Genomic DNA, 6,120 nt, shown 5'->3' with positions numbered 1-6,120 from the left:
TGCTCTGCTGTGCAGAGTTTAGATCTCCTCTGGTCTCCAGAGAGGCCGTGAAGTGTCTCCTTTCTCCTCCTGCTCTGATGAAGCACTGACGTTAAACATGACTTTAATCTATTACTAGTTTCTGCATGCTATACAAAACTGAAATGTGAATGCTAACTGTCAGCTGAAATCTGCTGAAAACAATGAAAGTCATTTCATCCATCCATCCATTTTCTTTGCCCGCTTATTCCATTTTGGGTCACGGGGGTCGCTGGTGCCCATGTCCAGCAATCACTGTGCGAGGGGCGGGGTACACCCTGGACGGGTCGCAAGTCCATCACAGGGACACATAGAGACAAACGAGACAAACAACCATTCACTCTCTCACTCACACCTAGGGACAATTTAGAGTTACCAATCAGCCTAACATGCATGTTTTTTGGACTGTGGGAGGAAACTGGAGTACCCGGAGAAAACCCACGCATGCACTGAGAGAACATGCAAACTCCACCCAGAAAGGCCCCTGGACCGGGGTTTGAACCAGGGACCTGCTCGCTGAGAGGCAGCAGCTCTACCAGTTGTGCCACCGTGCTGCCCCTGAAAGTCATTTGTTTAAGATAAATAAAGTCCTTTTTTTTTTTTTTATTTAACAAGAAAAGCACCTAAAACAAATGTTTACCCAAAATTATAGCAAAGTTGAACTTTTACTTAATAAATGCACTTTAATGGTCAAATTAGCTGCATTTCATCGGGGCGGTGCAGCTGGTTTGACGGTTCCAAGCGGCGAGCAGAACGAAGGTGGGGGAATATGCCAAGCCGATTGTGTCATTAATGAAGATAGTGAAGATTTGCAGTCATCAGACAAGGTAAATTCAATAAAGTTCAAGAAAAAAACAATAAAGTAACGTATAATAAATAAAGTCCAGTTGTTTTTGTATTGAACTTTTTTGAATTGGTCATTAGAGCCACATTTACCTATTACATGATGCAACAGCATGCCATACAGGGACTACTACTCTGCTGTCATCTAGTGGCTGAAAATAGTACTGCTCAATTTTTTTTTTTCAGTCAGAATGAATGAAAACAGTCATATCTCAGCCAAAAAACAGTTTATAAATATGGGGAAAAAAATCATAAATATGTTGCTTCGACCTATAAGTCGCAGGGCATGTAAATTATGCAACAAAAAAAGTGACGTATAGGCCAATAAATATGTTAAATGTAGAACCAGAATTAAAATTTTTGTTGAATGAATAATTTCCAAATAAACTGATTCTCATATAAAAATTAAAAAGACAACAACTAAAAGGAGCAAAGCACTTGCTTACAGTTCTCATACATATTTATTCAAATGATGGTTTGTGTGTATCATCTGAGAACAAAATACCATTGTGAGAAGAGATAACATTGTTTTAACGTAAAGTTTCATTTTGAAGGAGAATTGAGGGGTTTTGCCCAATGTGTGTGTGTGGGTGGGTGTTTTATATGTGTGTAGAGCTCTGAAAGAATGAGACATGCTTTCAAAAAATGTGTGTAAACAATTGAGAAAAAATGTAAAGTCGCAAAACATTAGCTACCCGTGTTTTCTGGCATATAAGTCACTCCGGAGTACAAGTCGCATCAGTCCAAAAAAGCATCATGAAGAGGAAAAAAACATATATATATATGTCGCTTCGGCGTATAAGTCACAGGACTGACAAATCTATGCAAAAAGCATGCAACTTATACACCGGAAGATACGATAATAGCTAAAGAAGGAAAATGGTACCTAACAGCTAAAAGTAGTAAATGGCTAGCAAAAACGTATCAAATTGCTAGTTAGAAGCTAAAAGTAGCAAAAGCCTAGCTAAAACCTAAAACAAATAAAAACTAAAAGTAGGAAAAGCCCATGTTAAGATATCCTGATGCATGCTCAATAATCCAGGTAGATTATTGAGCATAGAATAGAATAGAATAGAATTCAACTTTATTGTCATTGCACATGTCACAGGTACAAAGCAACGAAATGCAGTTTGCATCTATCCAGAAGTGCTTAGCAAGAAAAATAAATTGGTAGATATATATAGTACAATATACAGTAAGTTGCTTTGAATATGCTATAGGTATAAATATATACAGGTTGTGAGTGTACAGACTATGAACAGGTTATAATATGAAGGGGTATAAACAGCTATATAAAAGAAAAAAATATATATATATAAGTATGTGAGTACTTATGAACAGTAGATAGTAGATTATGTGTACAGTTTGTACAGTAGTGGGCTAACGGATGAAAGTGCAGGTGGTGGTGTTACAGTCCATGCATGTGTCAATGTTAAGAGTTAACAGGTCTCTCTTGTAAATGAGTCTTCAAGGCTCAATGGGAACTAATCTGTATAAATAAAGGTCTAATAAAATAATTAATCAAAAGGCAATTTAAAACCCAAAAGTATATAATCCAAAGTAAACTATTCTTTTTGAAACTATCAAAATTATCCACAAAAAGAAAATATTCTTCTAAGAACAAGCTGGGCAGGTGGTTGTTGTTCAGGCTAAAGCAATGAAACTCTAGAACTCTAGTATGCAGTATAGTTTGTTGAAAATAAAAACTGTTTTTACACTTCTAACATGTTTTTAGTCGTTAAATGCCCTTCAAATGGCAGACACTGACAGCTTGCTGACAAGAACTTCCACATGTCGTTTTCTGTCAGTAAAAAAGTCAGGATTTAGAAAAAAATAAATAAATAAATAGTTCACTGAATGTGCTCAAAAACACTTTGGGACTTTATTAGATAACGCATCAGTGCTGTATGTTAAAACAATGTGCATTCATCAAGCAAGAAATCCAGACATAAAGACAACACTGAAGCAAATAAAGAACCTATTCACTTCAATTATCTTCCTTTATTATCTCTTTGCTGTACTCTGCATACAATTTAAAATGCAAAGTATCACACACCCTGTAATATTCCCATGCAACTAACAGAAATGAAGTAAAACTGTGTCCCGGCACTGCTTTAAGAGCAGGATCACTGGCAGCATACAACAGACATGAGCACAGAAGAAGCTTAACATCGTCTGCATAGCTTTCACTGCAGCTGAAGATGTTTGTCCCAGTTGAGGTTTTATTGCTGGCCTGAAGTTCCTGGCATGACACTGAGAAGGCTGGGGCTTTGTGTGGGGAGCCAGAGGGCTGCAGAGCGTAACTCTTGGGCAGTTTATTTATAATTATAATTGGAAGCTGTGCTCACATCCTGACTCCAACTCCATTGTAAAGACTGGAGCTCATGGTCTGCTGGGTGGGAACCCAGAAAACTGAAGCCATTACATTTTTGAGGAGGCGGGTTGTGGTAGTCACGTGGCGTGATGTTTGCATCTGGTTGTACGGCAGTTAGCAATACCCTGAAAAGAAAGGGAAGGAAATAACACATCTCTTCTGACCACTGAGAATTTCACCGCACCGTGCATCTGTAATTTGTTATAGAAAGTTGGTGGGTTTTCTCCGGCTGAGATGGTGGTGAAGACTAACGAGAAATTATTTGGTACAAACATGACTACTGTGCTGCCAGTGTCTCTAAATGCCTGCTTTAATAAACAAGCCTTTATGTACGGTATTTGTTAACTAATTTATGACTTAAATGTAATCTACAAACACCAAGGACACTGTAATAATGCTACTTAAATGTTCTGTTGTTGATGATGATAATTGGGTTAATGAAGGTTAATCACCACACACAGAGAACAGAATTCATCAAGAAATGAAACGTCTCCAGATGGAAAAGTATTAGTAAAAGTCAGCATCACGGTACTGAACATGATTGTAAACTTGACATGTTTTTCTTCTCTTCCATCCACCCAGCACTTTACTGCTGCTTATTCATGGTTGTGTTGCAGAAGTCCAGGAGAGAAACTTCCCCTCCCCAGTGACGATCTCCCAGCTCCTCCAGGGGAATTCCAAAACATTCTCTGAATTTTCTGTCCACTGAAGAAACAAAATCCTGTGAGTGAGTTTCTGGGTCTTTCCTGGGGGGTCTCTTCTTCTCAGTAGGATGTGCCCAGAAAACTTCCAAAGGGAGGTGCCCAGGAGTCATCCTAATCAAACTGAACCACCTCGGCTGACTTGCTTTCGATGAGGAGGCACAGCAGATCCTCTCTGAGCTCCCCCGGGTGATTGAGCTTCTCGTCCAATCTCTAAGGCCGATCCTGATGACCCTGCAAAATAAGCCCATTTCACCCATTTCTATCAGTTGTATGCTGATGATACCATTGTTTATTGCTGAGCAAACACAGTTGCTAAAGTTTTCCAGCTTCTGCAGTCTGCATTTGACATCATCCGTCAGATTTACTCCATCTCAAACTGGTGCTAAATGCTGATGAAACCAAAGGGATGTTTTCAAACAGGATGTTGGTGCCAGCAGTCCTTCCTCTTATCTTATCTTATCTTATCTTATCTATGAATGGTGTTCCTATTGAGTTTGTGGATTCTTATAAATACTTGGGAACCTTGGTCGATGCACATCTTTATTTAAAGCCGTATGTTAAAAACTTGATAAAGAAACTGAAATTAAAACTGGGTTTCGTTTTCAGAAATAGATCTTGTTTAACTCTGAATGCCAGAAAGCACCTTGTAGATACAACTTTCCTTCCCTCCATTGATTACGGTGACATTATTTACATGAACGCTCCTATAAGCACCCTGCAGATGTTGGACTCTGTCTATCATGGTGCACTAAGATTCATAACTGGCTGTAACTACCGTACCCATCACTGCACCCAGTATTCACTGGTTAACTGGTCACCATTAACTTCACACAGACTCTCTCACTGGTACATTTTCATCTTTAAATCACTTCTTGGTCTGCTGCCTTCATACATCTCCTCCTACATGTCTCTGTGTGAGTGCAGCTACAGCGTGCGCTCTCAGGACATCATTACCTGCAGTGTTCCCTCAGTGAGGACTGAACTAGGCAAAAAGTCCTTCTCCTGCTCCGCTCCTGTTTCCTGGAACACCTTGCAAAAACATCTGAAGTTGTCGACTGACTTCTCTAAAGGATTTTAAACAACTGACAATCAATGTAGACACGTTCCGGTTTTTAGTATTTTATTTTATAATGTAGCGTGTGGTTTTTTTTTGTTTGTTTATATCAATACTTTTATTTACTTTTCATTTTATTTGAATTTTATGGCTTATTGGTGGTTTGTCTGAACAGGTCTCTCTTGAAAATGAGTCCTCATGACTCAGTGATACTAACCTGTAGAAATAAAGGTTGAATGAATTGGAAAAAAAAAAAAGTAGGTAGAATTGCTTCCTTAACATTCTGAAGGGGTTTGAGTTTCCACCTGGGGCATTAACCTGTAGCAAACTGACCTCAGTGGGCAGAGAACGATCTGAACATTTTGATGATGGAGGATCCACATTCGCCTGGAAACGTTGCCCAGAAGGGGAAACTGGACCCAGGTCTACGTGGATGAGACTTGTCTCCTAGGACTCAGCCAGGCCAAGTCCAAAAATAAATAATAATAATAATAATCAAAACATAAACAGAAAACTCCCTCCCTGTGGACCCACTATCTGTGGGGAGCTGTTAATGTAGAGTGTTGTAGGTCAGGTGTCAGGTGAGGGTGGTCCACGAGTCTAGAAACTCCTGGTGGCATAAAAAGACTGGATGATGTCCTTTGCTTTATCCTGATGCATGCTCAATAATCCAGGTAGAAAAATCCAAGAAAGTTCAATCTGGTCCTCTGGACATTCAAAAAAACAAAAAACAAAACAAAGCAAAAAAAAATGTAGAAACGTTTCGTCTCTCATCCAAGAGACTTCCTCAGTCTGAGCTGCTGTTTTCAGCTCAGTCTCTTAAATAGCACCTTCTCAGAGTGGATCAGCCAGTTTTGCTGCTGACAACCAAAACCAACTGATCACATGCTCAAGAAGGACCATCAGCCTAACAATGGATCATTAGCACCTGATGGCTGTTTACTATTCAAAGGGGGTTGAGTGATACCAGCAATCACAGCATTGTAAGAGGGGGACAGTTGAACCCGGAGGCTCCACCCCTGTTTAATGATGGACGGTTTCTTTTCACAAAGATGGCCTCCTTTACTCCTCTCTCAAACCATCGTTCCTCTCTGTCCAGGATGTGAACATCTTCATCCTTGAAAGAG

The sequence above is a fragment of the Nematolebias whitei genome, chromosome 4 (genome assembly GCF_014905685.2).
Source record: "Nematolebias whitei isolate Nwh7 chromosome 4, NemWhi1, whole genome shotgun sequence".
Lineage (NCBI taxonomy): Eukaryota > Metazoa > Chordata > Actinopteri > Cyprinodontiformes > Rivulidae > Nematolebias > Nematolebias whitei.
The sequence above is the reverse complement of the archived record's forward strand: the minus strand, read 5'-3'. Positions refer to the sequence as shown.